The sequence below is a fragment of the Vidua macroura genome, chromosome 5, assembly GCF_024509145.1.
Source record: "Vidua macroura isolate BioBank_ID:100142 chromosome 5, ASM2450914v1, whole genome shotgun sequence".
Taxonomy (NCBI): Eukaryota; Metazoa; Chordata; class Aves; order Passeriformes; family Viduidae; genus Vidua; species Vidua macroura.
Window position 1 is genome coordinate 38041425 of NC_071575.1, and position 19443 is coordinate 38060867.

Here is a 19443-nt window from a genome sequence, read left to right on the forward strand (position 1 = left end):
GGGGGAAAGGGGCAGGTTAGGGCTATATGCCAGCAGCTGACAGCCATGGCTGGATGCCTCCACATCCTTTCTCCCCAGTAGTGATTTACTGAGGCTTTCAATAATGGAGATGATTGCTCCTCTCCTGAAGTCCCAGCAAGGCTCTTAGGGAGGCTGAGGTTTTGGATTTAGAGCTGACTGAGGATCAGGGCTAGGCTGGGCGTGGCAGGACTGAGTGGCACTGCTAGTGCCCTGAAAGACACATACTGGAAGTTGCTGAAAAAATTTTAGGATGCCATAATCTCATTTATTGTCAGGCAAAAAGACCTGCCTGTGACAGGACAGCAAACTCCATAAGTTTTGGTTTCCTCTGTCATTTTTTCAGTCAACAAACTGATTTAAACAAAGCATGTATCTGAGTTAAACAAAAGCCCCAACAGTCTGATTCTCAAAAATGTTTAAGGGCACTTTGTACCACTCCGACGTCTTAAATAGGCCTTGTAGACTTAGAAAACTATTTTAGCATTCCCTGTAATGCTTCTGATATTATGTATAAGGAATAAAGCAGCATTCATGTGAATAAGGGTCAGGACCTAAAATGAAATCTTTCAAGATTTCTAGACAGAGAAAACAAAAGCACTGAAAAATTATGTCATCCCACATGATAATCCCATAGCCATGCAATCAATCTTACCTCTTACTACAAAAAATGCTACCACAGTTGTGGCAGTAATTAGTAAGTCAAAGAGCAAGTAAAATATATTAGAATGAAAAGTCAATACTATATTTTTCTGGTGCAAAGGTTGGCTTGAGTTTGGCTCAATGTTTAGTTAATCTAAATATTAGCAGATTTTTGCCTAGATTTGTCTTCAAGTAAGAAGCAGTAAACAATGGTAAAAGCTGTAAAGTTACCCAATCTTTTTGAATAAAGGTACTCGGCCTGATGGGAGAAGAAAATCCCTAGTTGCAGCACTATTTTATGCTTCCAGCTTTTGAAACTATGTCCTCTGCACTGGGGACACAGAGATTCTTTTCCTGGGGATCCACAAGAAAAGCTTTGTTGCCACTATCATCAATATGTCATCAGTATGGTTTAACTGGTATTACAAAAATATTGACTGTCTGTGGTGGACTGCCCCTGGCTGGATGTCAGGTGCCCACTAAAGTTGCTCTATCACTCCCCTTCTCAGCTGGACAAGGAAGAGAAAATACAACTAAAGGCTTGTTGGTCTAGATAAGGACAGGGAAAGATCACTCACCAGTTATGGGCAGAACAGACTTGACTTGGGGAAATTAGTTACATTTATAAACAATCAAATCAGAGTAGGACAATGAGAAAATAAGAATAAATCTTAAAATGCCTTCCTCCAACTCCTTCCTTCTTTCAGGGCTTAACTTTACTTCCAGTTTTCTCTAACTCCTCCCCTCCAGTGGCGCAGAGGAATGTGGAACTGAGGTTGTGGTCAGTCCATCACACATTGTCTCTAACACTCCTTCTTCCTCAGGGGAAGGATCCCTCACACTCCTCCCCTTCTGTAGCATGGGGTCCCTCCCATGTGAGACAGTCCTTCACAGACATCAACCTGAGTCCTCCCCATGGGCTGTAGTTCTTCAAGAACTGCTCCAGCATGAATCCATCTCACAGAGTTAAATATTTCAGGAACAAACTGCTTCAGCCTGAGTCCCTCGCAGTTTCACCAGTCCTGCCAGCAAACCTGCTCCAATGTGGGCTCCTCTTTCCACAGAGTCATGGGTCATGCCAGGACCCTGCTCCAGCATGGGCTTCCCACTGGGTCACAGCCTCCATCAGGCCTCCACTGTGGGGTTTTCCATGGGCTGCAGGTGGATCTTTGCTCCCCTGTGGACCTTCAGTGAGGACAATGAGACAGCCTATCTCACCATGGGCTGAACCACAGGCTGCAGAGGAATCTCTGCTTCAGTGCCTGGACCACCTCCTCCCCTCCTCCTTCCCTGACTGTAGGGTCTTACAGGGTTCTTGCTCTCACATTTCCTCACTCTGCTCTCTGGATGATGATGTGCAGGCTTTGTTTTTCCCCTTCTTAAATCTGTTACCCCAAATGTGCTACCACCCTCACTGATGTGCTGGGCCTTGGTCCATCCTGGAGCTGGCTGGCATTGGCTCTGCTGGACACAGGGGAAGTTTCTGGCAGCTTCTGGCAGCTTCTCACGGAAGTCAGCCCTGCAGACACCCACCACCAAAACCTTGCCATGCAAACCAAATACACTGTTGGTCAAGAAATATGTGCTAAAAACTATGCTGTCAAGAACACCTTTGCACACCCTAGGTTTCATCCATGTTCCTTCAGAGATGTTGTGTGACATGGGGTATACAAGGAAAGGGATACAGGAGGAGTGAAAATTAGGCACATATTCCTTTCAGGTCTCCCAAACACAGTCAGAAAGACTTCAGGGAGTATTTACAAGAGCTGCTGATGCTGTTCTGCCTCCATGGTCTCTGCAGACCTTGCAGAGAGGGACACAACCCCATTCTGCCCTATAGACTGATGCCTGCTCTGACTTGGCCCCTTGAGCAGCACCTTTTGCCCATAGACTTTAAGCAGGAGCTGGGTACCATTATCTTCATCAGGCTGCTGATGACTGACATAAATCCTCTGTAAGGTGAACAAATCCCAGAGAAGAGAATGAAGAGATCAGAGATTCCAACTGGATATCCAAATTCCAGTCATGTTCCCAACCCAAATAAACCACAGTGGCCACTGCACAGATGTAATAATTGAAGAATAGGCTGCATAAATATAAAGGTGTGTGATTTTTATATTTGCCATTTTAAAAACCAGTGATAGCCTCACAGCGAGGAAAATGCTGCATTTTATGAGTCATTAGCCCCCTTTATGAGATACATTTTGGACTATATATCACTGTATTGCAAGAGAAAGTATTTCAATAAGATTAATTAGCTGATGTTTGTAAAACATTTTGATTCTGGTAAGCATCATATAAATATGAGCTATTATTATTGTTATTTATTATAAGGGAGATGCAAATCCTCTCTAACTGTTGACTAAAGCCTTGCAATTTTTATGGTCATAACTTTGTCAAAAAGATTTTTATCTTCCTAGCAGCAATGCACTCCCAAAGATGTTGAGTCTTTAATCAACAGCTGTGATACCTCAAGCAAGTTATGAATTTTACTTGATTTACAGCAGTTGGGTTTTTTAAAATTTATTTTAGGGATGGGGTGGGGAGAAATGTGTCCTTTTCAAAACATGTAACATAAGGCCAAAAGCTCCTTGGAGGAAAACCACGTCCACCACAGTGAGGCTATTAAATCCATGTTCAGGCACTCAGTGAATGACCTGATTTTCATTGCATGAAGGAAGTAATGATTCCCACTGAACCTGCCAGGAGCTGCTCTGGGAACATGCACCCTTAACAACATCACTTATTTTCTTGTGTAGGTCTGGCTGCAGGATCCTCTGTTTAGACGTGACTAGATTGTTTTTTGATTGTTTTTTCTGTTTGTAGCTACCTGCTTGTTTGCTTTAAATCCTGGTCCTTCATACAGAGAGAGCTGTGCAAATACCAAGGGAGCTTGAGTTATTCAACAGAGTCCCCAAAGGGAAAGGAAGCTCCTCCGCAACTTCCCCAGAGCCCTGATAATTATTCCACATGGTAAGAATTCCTAAGGGAATCCCTAAGGGGAGTTGTCAGCAGCATTTTTATACTCTCTTAACCTGATGCAGACAGCAACACATGTGCAAGTCAATGACTGATTCTTCTGTCAGATTCCCCCTCAGGGTGTCATCATGGGCAAAGTTTACTGGACACTGAGGCCACTTGTATGAAGAAAAAGCTATTCTCTACATCAGTATTATTGAAAAAATACCTGCAAAAAGCAGAGGATGAAATTTGTGGTATTCAGCCAATAGGATCATTTAGAAAGGAGTTCTGAGAAGCCCTGACTCTCCTATAGCTGATGGCAGTGTTTCACATTTTTCACATCCATACACACAACCTACTCTTGCAGTTATGCACTTTGATCAGAAAAGTTTTAAAACACTGGCTTTTTTCACAACTGCATCATGGCATTTGCAATACTACAGGCTTGATGCAGAGTGGCTGGGAAGTTGCCTGGCAGAAAAGGACCTTGGGGCACTGGTTCACAGCAGCTGAACATGAGCCAGCATGTGCTTGGGTGGCCAAGAAGGCAAATGGCATCCTGATCTTTATCACCAATACGGAGGCCAGCAGGACCAGTGCCGTGATTGTCCCCCCTGTACTTGACACTGGTAAGGCTACACCTCGAATATTGTTTTGGACCCCTCACTGCAAGAAGGATATCAAGGTTCTGAAACAAGTCCAGAGAAGGGCAACAAAGCTGGTGAAGGGTCTGGAGAACAAGTCTGATGAGAGGCAGCTGAGGGAAATGAGGGTGTTTAATCTGGAGGAAAGGAGGCTCAGGAGAGAACCTATCACTCTACAACTGCCTGAAAGGAGGTTGTAGCCAGGTGGGGATTGATTCCTTCTCCCAGACAACAAGTGACAGGACATGAGGAAATGGTCTCAAGCTGCACTTAGGGAGATTTAGATTGGATATTACGAAAAATGTAATAATAGACAGGATTGTCAATCACTGGAACAGGCTGCTCAGGGGAGTGGTTGAATCACCAAATCTGGATGTATTTACAAGAGGTGTAGATGTGGCACTTGAAGCCATGGTCTGTTGGTGGACTTGGCAGTGCTGGATTAATGGTTGGACACTAGGTCCTAAAGGTCTTTTCCAAACTAAGTGATGCTGTGATTATTTTCTAGGGAAGATGCTGTGATTATTGTCTAGGGAAGATGTACATCATACATGATACATGAAATCAATTTGAAATTGTGAGTCACACATATACTTTCCAATCATATCTGGGTTTTCTGCATAACAAACATTTCTGTCCAGCAATTCTCTTTAAAGACATCAGTGGAGAACTTCACCAGATTATTGCAGGAACAGGTTAGACCTAGACTGAGAGGGCCACATCTCTTAAAAATGCCAGCCAATTCCACCATCTTATCAGTGAAATACTGCATTTTAATAATAATATTTAAATCAATATTAATCACGATCACATTTATTTTTATTTTTAATAATAATATATTTTATCATTTGGGGCATTCAATGTCAGGGATATGTGTGCAGCCTTCCCTTTGCCTTTACAACACAAGTCCACCAGGAGGTCCATAACCTACTAACAGAATCTTCTGCAGACCCATGGTAACCTCAATCCTGACCCAAAGTTCCATGAACCCTAATTCATCATCTGTCCACGAGTGCAAGTTACAGTCACCTACTTACACACAGGCAGGTTATTGCACCAACTGTTTTGAGCTAAACCCTGCCAATATCTCATATGCATGACTTTAACTCAGTGGCAGTGAAATGCATGTATAAGGTAAGGCAGAAAAGGTTTTGTTGCTGGTTTTATATTGAAAGAAAATAAAAATTTGCAGGGTTTTTAATGAAATTCTGTGAATATGTGGATCAACTAGCCATTCCCCATGGGAGAAAAGAAGGTGGCATTGAGAGACAGAGGAGCGCATGTGGATATTACTTGCTTCTCCCATCCCACAGCACAAACTCCTCATCCACAGGGATCTCCTCTAGTGCTTCTTGAATTTGACCCAAAAATAGTACTTCAAAGCATACACACAGTAAAGGTGAACTTCAAAATTGTGTTGCTTTATTTATTTTGCCTTCATAGTGTAACACTGGCATGTCAGGACAGATGCTTCTTTTTTTTTTTTTTTTTTCCCAAAAATAAGCATATTTTAATTAAATCCTGTAGTAAATAATTACAATTTTACTCCAGGGCTGTCAAATATTTCATTTAAAAATCAACCTAAATAAATACTTCTATTGAAAATGTTGGTTTTCCTTAACTCCAGTTTGCCTCTATAGCCATACTGAAAGACATGAATATTTCTCTCTGACATGTATTTAGCTGAGAGGGTTATATTTTGTTCTAAGTATTTACCACTAAACATTGTGACAAAGTTTTGTGGATGTTACATGGCAATTTGATGTTTCAACTGAAATTTAAAAGCTGCTCTATATGCATATCTTTATGCTTCACTAGATTGTGACACGAGAGCCCCTGTATCTCAGTACAGCTACCTTAAATTTGTAGACATTGCTATCCTTGCATAAGAATCACCCATTAAATTGGGATGATTGGAGAACTATTTTCAGGCTTTTCAGAGATTAACCAGACTTTACTTCCCACCATTGAAAATGTTTCTGCGACATGCTGTGCATTGGCAATGGAATAAGATTTTGACAGGTGCAAAAAATTGCTATGTCCCCTCAGATGTTCATTGGGTTTTTACAAGATGAGCTCTCAGAAAGCTGCTGGATACTGCTGTATGGGAGCAGTTACTGTGAGTACTAGAGAAACGTGTTAACTAAGCAATCTGCATATACTTAGCAGTAGGAACTCCAAGGGAATAGAGCGTCTCCAACAAATCTCAAGGAACAGAATGTGCAGTTCCCATCCCATAAACCCGGGTGTGCAGGATAGGGGAAGAGGCAGGGAAGAACTGAGCCATTGTCATCTCTTCTTCATCCACTCACCCCATTCAAGTTCATGATAGTTTAAGGAATGGGAATGAGTTTGGTAGAAGCAAACCTTACTTCTGATGCTAAACTCATCTAACAGAGTCAGATATACTGTATTTAACAACACAGTCATGCAGTGACTGGAAGAAAGGTTTTCTATGCCTTTTCTGTGCCACGCACAGCTAATTTATCTGCAAAGATAGCCAGTCTCACTGCATACAACCTTGCCAGAGGTGCACTGAATGAGTCCATGCACATATTTTCTACTTCTCAGTATTGACATTCAGGTGGAAAAATGCAAGCATGTATTCTTCCAAGATAATGTCTTTAGAATTTCTTTTTAAATTCTAAAAATAACTTTGCTGAACATAAACAGTGTTTTCACATGATGTGTTATGTGCTCAAAAATTTTATTGGTATCCACTATGCTGCAGAAAAGTCTTGCACTGAAGGAACCAGTTCTTTTCTCAAAAAGCTTGTGTGACTCTGTGCTGAGACTGTGATCCAGGTCAGGATATCCCTTGCATGTAACTGGTTATTTCCCATAAAGCCTCGGCTTGCAATTCAATTTCTTGCATTCACAGTCATGAGTCCCAGGCAGCCTGCTTAGATCACACCTGTCTGAGTAACCCCTCTTTTCCCAATTCCCTCTGACCTCCAGCATCAGCACCAATGTCTGCTTTGAGTACCCAAGAACAGAACAGGGAAAGAGCAGGGAAGAAATAGTCCTTCTGACTCCTCTCTTTTTCCCAGACCTCAGAAGGGGTCAGGAACACATCTTCATCAACAGAGATACTAAAAAATTGACTGGACAAGATCCTGAGCAGCATGATTTCAATGGATCTGCATCCATTCAGGGCTTGGACAAGATAACCAAGAAGTGATTCACCACAGGTGGACCTAACTACCCTATTGCACTCTGACCTCCAAGGACACTGAAATAAGGGGAGATCCCACATATGCTGGGTAGCTTTAAGGCTTTATACAAATTTCAAGCCCCAGAGTTGAGTTATCACTTGGGTTTTATGTCTGATGAGGACATGCCTCGGCAAGCATCCCAAACTCATGCTGATAAAGGTTTGCATGCATTTGTTCTATAGCTATATCTATCAGAAGACTTATGTGGTAATTTAATGCTTGATGGCAAGTGTCTGATAGTAAATGAAGCAATCAAAACCCACCAAATATTCTGCTAGGCAGTAACAGGGAAGAGTTACCAGGGTCTTATGTGTCATTATCTCCCCCACTGATCCTTTGGGATTTCTCTTTACCATTTCTGTCTGCATAGCAAAAACATTGTCCTCTTCCTACTATTCACTTCATTAGATACCACTGCACCATCACAGCACTTGACTATAACAAAATTAGGGAAGGAACCTTGTCCCCCTGAATGAGCTAGTACAACCTCCTTCTGCAAGCAGGATGACCTTACTTACTATGCTTGTGATCCTAAAGCCATCAAAGTATGCAGAGACAAGTCATTGTCTCCTTTCAATGACATACCACGCCAAGTATTTGTTTGTCATAGGAAATGTCATAGGAAATGCACCTATCCATGATGAATTAAATAGCAATTTACTCAATAAATTGCAGGGAAACCTCAAAACAAATGTAAATGGTTCTGGTGGGAAAACAAAAATCTGGAAATCACATTGCCTTTAGTTAATTCAAATCTATCAGCTTGACTGAAAAACATGTGCAAATATGTATCACTTAAGTAAATTCATCCTTCTCCACTAAAATCTATCAATCACAGGAACAATGAATATCACCGGACGACGACATTTTGAATGTTGAGTGCATTTTGTACTAATTGTAGTATTTTATTATGTCATCAAGTGAAGGAAAACTGCCAGTATTCTCAATAGTTGTGTACACAATAAATGCCTAAGAGATTGTTGCCATGAGTATTATCTGTCAAGTAAATATCTGTGCCTCAATTACTGTTTCCCTTCAGCAAATATAGAATCAACCCACAAAGAGTGACAGTGGAAGAGCACTACCAAATTTATAGCTCTGTAACTCTGCCAGGGAACGATTTAGCAAGTACCCATATGGTGTGAATCAACACAGCTCCAGAATTCTTCAGAATTAAACTACTTTAGCCCATCCAAAAACATGGCCCATGGAAATCACCAGTAGGTCTTCTAGTCACACATGAGTGTGGGAATGTCCACTGCACTCTCAGCATTCCAACCTCTTTCACACTTAGTCTAAATTTCCCTCCATCTGATGCTTCCCATCTGATGCAGTGCCACCACTGACAGGGAATCTCAGCATCCATGTGGAAAAAAAATATGCTATTGATAGCCTAAATGCTTGAAGAAGCTTGGTATAATAAATTTAAAAAAAAAAAAAAAGCTACTTAATAATAAAAAATAACAGAAATCAAAATATTAATAAAATGGGGATTTTTAGCTACAGATATTATCTCCTAATTTGTAAACCACATCTCCTCATTTTTTGGATGTGACACAGTCCTGCTGCTATGTTTTGATTGGTTAAGATAGTAAGACAAAAAATACTGCTGCTTTCCCATTTTCAGCAAGAAACCAACATGTAATTGAACCTTTTCCTTCTTCGGGATGTTTTTCCTGACAGTGTCATAATTTTCTTCTTCACAATTTCTCTTCTCTAAGCAGTTGGTAGTATTTCAGATTTCAGGCACTTGATATTACCTATTGTTTGAGATTCTCTTTCAGAAGTTGATTGCAGTCCATTTATTGGAAAAATGAACCAAGAAAGGAAGTGCATTCAAGAAAAAACTTCCATGTCCAGAGTTTTGCAGAGCTACAAATGCATCATCCACACAGACATATAACTTAATCCTCAGTTGTAATGATTGCAGTAGCTGGTAGTACTGATCCACCTTAAACACTATCCATTTTCAAAATGTCTATGACTTTCTTCTATGTGCAATATCCCCTTTCACAAAGTCTTCAATTTTGATCAAGTTGTGTTTACGAAAAGAGAGATGGCTCCTAAAATCAGAAACCACTTTTCAAAGTAAATTCCTCTGTCTTTTATGTACGTAGGCTGCAATAAACCAGCCTTAGCAGGGTTGTTTCCTACTGAAATACATAGGAGAAAATGTAAAGCACTGAGAGGGCATTATGAATGTCTGGTAAATTTGTTGCCCCACATGGATAAGTTTGCCAGATGGCTTTGGTCTGTCTCAGTAAAAAGTTCTTTAACATGTTAAAGAGCCATTGTTGTCTATTTCAGTGGTTTTCTGCCATGTTATAATTAATGACTTTCTGCGCTGATTCATTTTTTCTGTATTCATTAAAATGATATGATCAAGTCATTTGGGCAAAATATTTAATAAAGTTTTTTGAAAGGGAATATAGTCTTTAATTTTCATGCTATTGAATAATTACAGAGCAAAAATCAAATAAGGGCTTGTTTACATGAAAAATTAGAACAGCTATTTCACTTTAAATTCATGTCCTTCCTTAAGCCTAAATAACTCTCAAAAAGGCCTAATTTAGGGATTGAGTAGAACAATGAACTTATGCTTGTGTAACTCGGATTATACACAGGACCTAAATTACCTCAATTTCTTTTGTCAATTTTAGTGAAATGTTATTACAAATAGGGGATTTTCTAGGGATTTGCTCCCAGCCATGTGCAGCCCATCCCATCACCATTTTGTCAGTCCTATCCTAACACACTGTGCCTTTGTATATATGTGTGAGTACACACACAGCACCTCCTATTGCCTCAGATGCCTGATGTGCACTTTATGTGTCCGACTGTTGCTAGATATGGGGCACCATGCTGTGGCACCTAATGAATATTTTCCTGGTCGAGGGATTGTGGGGTCTTCTCCAGCAGCAGGTTTTGTGCTAACCTAGGTTATGCTAACACCATACAAAACTCAATGAAAGACTCGGTCACTGTATTTCAAGTATTTCAAGTATTTCAAGAATACCTTGGAATACCTTTGCACATTCTTTCTCCCTTTAATGTATTTAAATTTCTGTCCTGAATTAATCAAGAGCAACCTTTGAATTCAATTGTATCCTTTCAATTGATTCCCAGTATATTTCCAACCCAGCTTGAGGTCAAGTTCAAATAATGGGCCAACAAAATCCTTATGAAATTCAACAAAGACAAACACAATGTGGTTCTCCTGGGAGGAAGAAATCCTTGCAACAAGGTAGTCTGGGGAGTGGCTCTGCACAGGAGGTCCTGGACACACCAGTGGGTCAGTCCAGGCCAGCAGTGAGCCTTGGCAGCAGTGGAGGTCAGCAGTGCCCTGGGCTCCATCGGCAGGAGCACAGCCAGCAGATCCAAGGAAAGGGATTCTTCCCTCTACCTGGCAGCTGTTAGACCACATCTGGAGCCCTGTGACCAGTTTGGGGCTCCACAGTGCAGGAAAGGCATCGACAAACTGGAGTAAGCCCAGGGCAGAGACACTGTGGTGAGCAGGGATGGAGCACCTGCCCTGAGAGGACAAGCTGTGAGAGACCGGGGCTTGCTCACCCAGAGGGAAATGTCTCTGAGGGCACCACAGAAAGGCCACCAGCACCAATGAGGAGCTTGTCAAGGACATGGAGGCAGGCTTCTCCCAGCAGCATGTGTCTGGAGAATGAGAGGCAAAGGACATAAGTGAAACCACAGAAGTTCAGAACAGACAGAAGAAATATTTCCTGTGAGGACAACCAAGCAGAGGATCCAGGTTGACAAAGGCGATCTACAGCCTCTCTCCCTGGAGGTTTTGAAGTGCACACTCTGAGTACAGTCCAGAGCAATCCATTCTGAACTTTTGAGCATGGGGTTGGACTAGAGGCCTCCTGAGGCCCCTTCCAGTCCAAATTACCCTGTAATCCAACATGGGCCAGAGAGGAATTAATCTATGCAATATATTTGCTTTGTGATTAGGGCAATATGAAATGTCACTGATGTTCTTCTCCCCCTCAAGTCATGCATTGTTTCGAATTGTGCACCAGGCATGTCATAAAGCTTACCTAAGCAAGTCTTGGAAATAAGCTGAAAAAAATCTTTTTTTTTTCTTTTTTTTCTTTTTTTTTATTATTATTCTGAAAGTTATGAAACATGAGAACAAGATGAAATAATACATTGCTAAAACCAGAATAATTTGCAGCAGCATTCAATCAGATAGTTTAGAGGAAATAAAGCCCTGGTATTAGATTATGCTAAATATAAAGAGCCAAACTAAGTCTGGATATAACTCTTCAGGGTTTTGATTCAATAACTTGATACCTGAATGGAATATGAAAAATACTTTCAAGTTTTTCACGTAGCTAATGCCCTGATGGCCTGGAAAATGGATTGGAAATTCAAAGACACAAGGAGAATTGTGTCAGAGCAAGAATTTGGCTGTAGGGAAACCCCAGAGCATCTCATAGATGCTTTCACTTAGTGATCTGCCTATGACTAAATGTCTCCCCCAAACATAGAGCAGAGAGGACATTGAATTAAGTATAAATTATTAGAAGTATTATCTATCTGACTTGGATTTTTAGATTGAAAATTTCAGACCAGTCAAAAAGTGAATTATTAGTTATTTTATTAGTTATTAACTATTATTAATTATTATGCATTATTAGCATCCTACAATGCTACTATTAATTCTTATCTTCTGAACTTTAGCTATCTTTTACCAGAATCTAGCAAGAGTTCTGAATCTCCACATCATTGAGAAGGCGTGTAAACCGAGCTATGTAATTATATTATAAAATCATCTCTATACTTCCTTAGCAAAGAAATCCTTCAGTGTAAACTATTGGAAGCAGAGATCCTTTCCTGTTACTACCATTAGCATTCCTATTACTTAGCAAAAATATTAAAACAAATATAAAAGTACCTTGGCCTGAAGTGAGAAAAAAAATTATATGTAACAAAAAGCAATCTTCTCAGGTTCTTGACATGTCAAAAATAGTTAATTTAATAGTTCAGCAGTCCCAGCCCTAACTTCTAAAGGGATAAATCTAAAACCTTTGTCAATTAATTAACTTATCCCTGCATCTCAAATTAAGAAATCAAATAAAGATAAACATGTAATTTTCTTTTCTTCCATGCTTCAGTTCCCAAAAGTAATGCAAGCACATTTTCTATGAACAGCCTCAATGATGCAAATGATGCAAAAGGTACAGTAGAAAAATACAGACAGAAATAAACCTCTGAAATGTTGTCCTCTATTTGTCTAGAAGAAGAAAAGAGGAAGTGTTGAAGTACAGAGGTGTTCAAAAGTAGGTGAATAAGACTGCCTCTGAAAAATGACTGCAAAATTCTCAGTGAAATTACTTCTGCACAGAAAAGGAAGCAAATACAGAGGGCACTCTCCAGTGCCTGCTTAATAAAATGTCAAATGGGGCTCTTCCTTATCTTCACTTCTAACAGCAGGGCATGGCAGTCACAGGGATTTTTATGGTAGTGGAGCTCTGTCCAGCCTGTAGCTCTGTGCTTTGGATCTTCAGTCCAAAAATGCCATTATTTGGACTCCTGATCCTGGGACTTTCTCTTTCACACTAATGTCTCTTGGTAATTCCACATTTCAAGGAAAGAGAGAGTTGTTAGTCCCATTCTTTGATCAAATGGGTGTCAGAGAGACAAATTTAGGCTGAGAATGGTGGTGCCTTTCTATCACCTTGAGTTCAGCACTGGAGCTCCAGGCTGATGTTGGGAAAGCAATTTAGGATGGGTTCCTCTTGTGTAATTCTGAACTGGTTCCTGTGAGTAACTCTGCTTGGTTTTCCACTTCAGTGGACAGGTCTTCATTTACTATTATGCAGCACAGTGCATAGGAGAGTTAAGGACTTCACTTCAGGAGCTGGTAATCAGATACCCAAAAAGTTGCATCTCGGCAAGTGACTCCTTACTGGTCATGTCCACTGCTGGCAAGAAATTTATATCCTCCCAGTGAATTCTGTTCCTAAAACATAAGGATCCTAATTTGACACTGGGGAGTTCAAATGCTGTGATTTTTTTTTTTTCCTAAGACAAAAAGAAAGATTGTGGAAAGGAAAATTATGGGGGAAAAGTACTTGCTTATGAATTAATAGATAATCAAACAGAATGGGTTTGAATATGAAAATCCAGCTGCAATAAATAAATTCTTAATCTACCTAATTTTAACAAGATGATGGTAGGTTTTATAGGTTTCTTTTGTCTTCAGGGAGCCCATTTGCCATTTCTTCTGCACACCAGAAGCCTCCATCAACCAGTGGTTGTTCTTGAGATATCTCACTATCTCAGGGAGAACCCCTGTTACAATTTAAGTCATCTTCTTGTCTAACACACAGATGACAAATCTGAAGGTGAGACTCTTTTATTTCTCAGTGTAAGGTAAGGATGCAACTAATTCATGTCAGCAGTCACTATATAAAAGAGAAATTATTTCAGATTCTTTTAGGAATTCTCTACGCCTAAGCCTATCAGCCCAGCAAGGTATTTGGACATCTCAGCTTAAAGCATTTGAGCTACCCTATGATTTCATGTGATTAAGATAAAACTTGAGTTCATTTACTGAATCAGTTTGGCATGAAACACTAATCCTTCTCTTGCCTCCCTCTGACATGTATTACTATAGATGGCAGGTACTCCAGTTTCATAACTGGGCACAGAATTTCAACAGTAGTTGTGGTTTTCAAAGAAATAGCATTAAAAATTATGCCCAGGAACAGTTTTGCCTGTTATTGCATTTAAACAGGTGACATACAATTATAGGATTCGTACCTAGTGCAAAATTGTACATGCATTATATGTTTGTAGAACAGATCATACTTTCTAGGTATTCAACAATGACTCGCATCAAAAGCCCTGCTACCCAGACTCCCTCAATTTTTCTAATGAGAGAGCTTCAGTTTATGGCTGAAATGACTCCTAAGGCCCTGCTATTTTGACAGGTCCCATAGACTACAGCCCTACTACATTTTTTCTCTGTGTTTTCTTTTTTGTTTTGTGTTTTGGGGTTTTTTTGTTTCATTTGTTTGTTGGGGTTTATTTGTTTGTTTTGTCAGGGTTTTTTTCTTTGGTTGTTTTGTGGGTTTGGGTGGGGTTATTTGGGTTTTTTTGTGGTTTTTTAGTGTTTTTTTAGGGGGTGGGTTTTTGTTGTTGTGATTTTTTTTTGGTTTTTTTTTTGTTTTTTTTTTTTGGGTTTTTTGTTCCAATTTTGTCCCAAGACATAATACTGCAGTGATACCTACAGAAAGAAGTTCTGGTGATGGACACAATGGACATAGCCTGTGTGTTTCTTCAGGCACAGCATGCCTAGGGAGCTGAGCTGGTATCTAAAAGATGAATGAAGCTGCCATCTGGGAGACTGCTGCTTCCCCTCCTGGTTCAGACAGGCTCTTTTCGATGCTCAGGCTGGGACAGGCCAGGTAAGCAAAGGTGCAGCTAAGCAGGGAGACATTTTGTGCAGGGGGTGGGTGGTCCTCGCTTATCTCCATATTTAGACACTCATTTCTACATAAAATGGGGTTTGGCTGTAGCCTGTGTCTGCATGAAGGTGTGATCTGCAGGATATTTTTGATGCCATTCATTATTAGATTAGCTTGTGTCGGCTTACACCAATATACTTGCCCCTTGTACTACCACGTTGTTAGAAATCTGGAACATGTGCCAACTAAGGTTCTCCACGTGTAAAGTTTTTCTATTGTGTTTATCATAGGAAAAGCCAAGCTGCCCCTGACAGGTACACCTCACTGTATGTTGGGATAGCAATCTCCAGTCCCTATGAACGATCTGTTTTAACGCAAAAAATGAATCTGGCCCAAGACCTGATCCCATCCCTTCTCTTGGGATATTGTTTTGCCAGCCCTGCTACCGTCTTTGCCCATGGCCCCGTGCCATGTCTTCACAAGGCCAAAAGGAAGCACCTTCACCACGTAACCAAAACACCAAGGCTGGCTGGCAGGTGCCAGCTCAGTGCTGCTCTCTATGGCCCGTACTGTGTGGTGGCGGTGGTGATGTCCCCTCATCTGGCTGGAAACACAACACCTATGTAATGAGAGTACATGGCTGAGATTTGGGGCCCTCTCTGTCACATGGGGAATGATGACCAATCTGGCCATATGATGGAAACACATCCTGACCATCACATTCTATGGTGGCAAGGAGCTGGACTACTCCCCTAGGAAAACTCATCCAACCTGCTCCAGTTGAAATATTCCTGCCAATGATGCACATCCTGTTGCATTTTCTATTATTTTGTCAGCTTCTTCCAAGCCACTGCTTATCACATACTTTGTGTGTCTCCGGAGGCTTGATTCTGCACTCAAAAGCCCATTTTTATGCTAAAATCCTTGTTTAGTCACATGAGAATCAAGCACATGCTCAGGTCATTGTATGAATGAGATCATTGTTAAGAGAGCAGAATGACCAAATCCTACAGCATTATATGCCCAAGCCACCCTTTCCAGCCTTCTTTCTCCACAGAAAGGAGGATGCATATTTGTACTACAAGTCGATGGGCACCTCTTTTCATCAATGGACCCAGCTCTTAGACAGAATTCAGCACAGACCACAAGCTTCATACCATTCCCTTAACAAGTGCAGCCACTTAATTGGAGAGTTTAAAGGATCAAGCAACTGAAGCAAATTTATTGAAGTGAAGGCACAGAAATTTCAATTAATGATGGTTGGCGTAACACAAATTGCTCCTTTTATGAAATACACGCTAAAAAGTGTCTTCAAAGGAATTATTCGATAGTTTTATTGATACATTTCTATGATTATAGCTCCCAGACTTATCTCTCAACCTTTTTTCTTTCCATTCACAACAAAAAAAAAAAAAATTAAAAGGTTGTAGGGGTTTTATTTTTTGCAGAGGAGCAGAGTTTATATCTCAGAGTTTGTTTTGACAGAATAAAAATCAGGGTAAGCCTAGTAAACAGTACAAAAGAGCCTTGGTTTTTCTTCATAGAAGGAGAGGAGGTTCCACTTGCTAAAAAGTGGCAATTATACACTGCATGAATAAATTGACTCTGGATACACCATGTCATATACATCTTGTCAGATACGAGTAAGTACTTACTTCTTTGTGCATTTAAGAAAATCTTAAAACACTCACTTTTAGTGAAAGAAAATAATTGTGTTTCTAAAGCAGGTGGGTTGTAGTAGCCTAAAGTAATCTACAAAGCAGAAAATGCCTCAGTATTTTGTTATTCAATGCATGCACATTGTTCAAAATAGAATCATAGAATATCTCGTATGTACTAAGCACATAAATATTTATTATAGTTTTATAATTGTGCTTTTACTGCCTGGTTCACTGACACAAGGCTTAGAAACTTTCTCTCTTTCCCAGTTTTGCATTTAATAAAATGTACACCAAAGTCCAATTCTCAGATCAAATAGAGCTGAGTGAACTGAGATGTTCACTTATGTCTGGCTCTCTGTGCACTACATAAAATTGCCAAAGTGTATTTACAAGACAGAAAGAGAGCATCTCAGGGGAACTAACACGCCTTCTAACAACACTGCAGATTTGTTTCAAGTTGAAACCTTTCTTGCTGGCTACTTCTAGAACTAGAAATATAAACAAATATGTTTAGTAATGACAAATGTTGCCTTCCACATACCAATCATATCTGTTCTTATTACAGTAATTTCTACCAAAAAAAAAAAAAAAGCCCACTAACCACTGCAGCTATATAGACACTTATCATTTTTAAGACTTGGAGTAAAGCCAGTCACTTGAATTGTGGAGATGTCCATTCCAAGTATATTTTCTGTAGTGATCATTGCTGACTTGTCATCAAAATCTGATGGCCTTCTCCAGTTTCTTTACTGCTGAAAAATAATTTAATTTTTCAGTATTTAAGCTCTTCCTTTTATAAGCTTTTTGTTCACAATATTATTTTACTTGTTCTCCTAAATAAGTCTGGAGGAACCTTTGCTCAAAATCACAATGCCAATTTTATTTCCTTTAGCTGCAGTACATGCTTTCAGACTGAGTCAAATTCCCAAGTTTTCATGGCAAATTAAATTGTAAGTTCTTAATTAATCTCTTCAACAGCAAGTGAAAAAAGAACTTTAATGTAATCCACTCTGACACATATTCAGCGAATAGTGTGCACTCAGCTCAGAACTGGTCTGAAAAGGGAACCAGCAGTTTCCAATCTTTATACCTGAGTCCGACAGTTCATGATTAATGGTAAGTAGAGAAAAGACTTCTGCTTTGCATCTGCAAAATGACAGCAAGTAGGGAGGTGTCCAGGCATCTGGCCATCACTGCAGCATCGCAAATACCTGCCTTTACAAGCAAGTTATAAATCACTGAGCATTGAAATTCTCAAAATTCAGTGAACAAGAAAAAGCATGAGAAAATGGAAGCAGTCACTGTGGCCCTGACACTTGGGATCCATATGAATGTTTAAAAATGAGAGGCTTACATTTGCTGTAAGGCAGACCTGTGCATAGAAATTGCTATTTGCCAAATACAATAAATAGATCTCTAGCCTCTGCCTTGATTTGCTTTTAAATTAATGCAATGTTTCAAGAAAGAAAGAAGTAAAGTCTTAGGGGCAGAATATATACACTGCATTCAGAATGCCCTTAAAAACAGAGATATACAAAATCCAAAATCACAGCAAAGGACAGCAACAAAAATTCTCAACTCATTTTAAAAACTTTATTGGCCACAGTATATCTTTCCAAGAAATACACCCTCTTGAGAGAGGATCTGCAACAGCGAAGGAACCATCTTCTTTTGACCAGATAGCTATATTCTTGATAACAGTGTATCAAAGAACTTAACTTCCTCAACTTCCTTTTAACATTTTTTATACAAAGATTAATATTTAGTCCCTGCAAAGCAAAAGCCACATATGCAAGCAAAGCACAACAAGGAATGGGTTCATCACTTCCCATGGGCAGGCTGGTGTTCAGCCATCTCCAGGAGAGCAGGGCCCCATCACCTGTGCCAGTTATTTGGGAGGACAAAAGCTACCACTCCAAATGTCATCCCCTTTCTCCTTCTTCCCCCCACTTTATATACTGAGCATGATGTCAGGTGGTCTGGAGTATCCCTTTGGTCAGCTGGGGTCACCTGTCCTGGCTGTGTCTCCTCCCAACCTCCCACACACCCTCAGTCTCCTCACCAGCATGGCAGCATGAAAAGCTGGAAAGGCCTTGGCTCTGTAAAAGCTTTTCTGTATTATGATCACTGTGTTCAGCATAAATCCAAAACACAACCCCACACCATTCACTGTGAAGAAAATTAACTCTATGCCAGCCTAAACCAGCACGGCATGATATACAAACTGCTACCTCCTCTTCTCTGCACGTGGGTGGAGAATAGCAGGTGGACTAAATAACATGCCAGAAAACCATCAAAAAGGCAGGTAACACGATTTTCTCTTCCTTCAGAAATTTGTAAACCCAGACAATGACTGTGAATCTCCAGGAGATTATTCATTAAATCAGACTACAGCCATTAGCACAGCTTAAATAGACTCCAAGCAAGTTCAGTGTAAACAAAGAATAAAGGGTTGAATACAAACATAGGAATTCAGCTGCCACCAGATATGAAGAAAGGGAGCTCAGCTACGATGCTCCAAAGGGAGCACAGCTCCTGCAGTGACTCAGCTCTGAGTGGGGAGTGAAGTACTGCAGCTGGATCTCCTTTTCTCTGACAATACTTATAGCAGTTTGCTATGCTAATTTCCTGCAGGTCCACCTGGATTTTATCAGCTTATATATTTTGCAAAAAAACCAGTTTTTACTTTGTCTGCTTTACTAACATTGTGATTTACAGCAAGTGGCTTTGTTTCAGTCTAGGGATTTCTTAAGCCTTAACTTTTCATGCTTCCTCAAATAAAGATTCAGTTCTCCAACTAAATAAAGATATAAACAGTGCAGCTTGTGGTCTGGTGATTGTGTTGTCACAAAACTATTTTTAAAGAAAA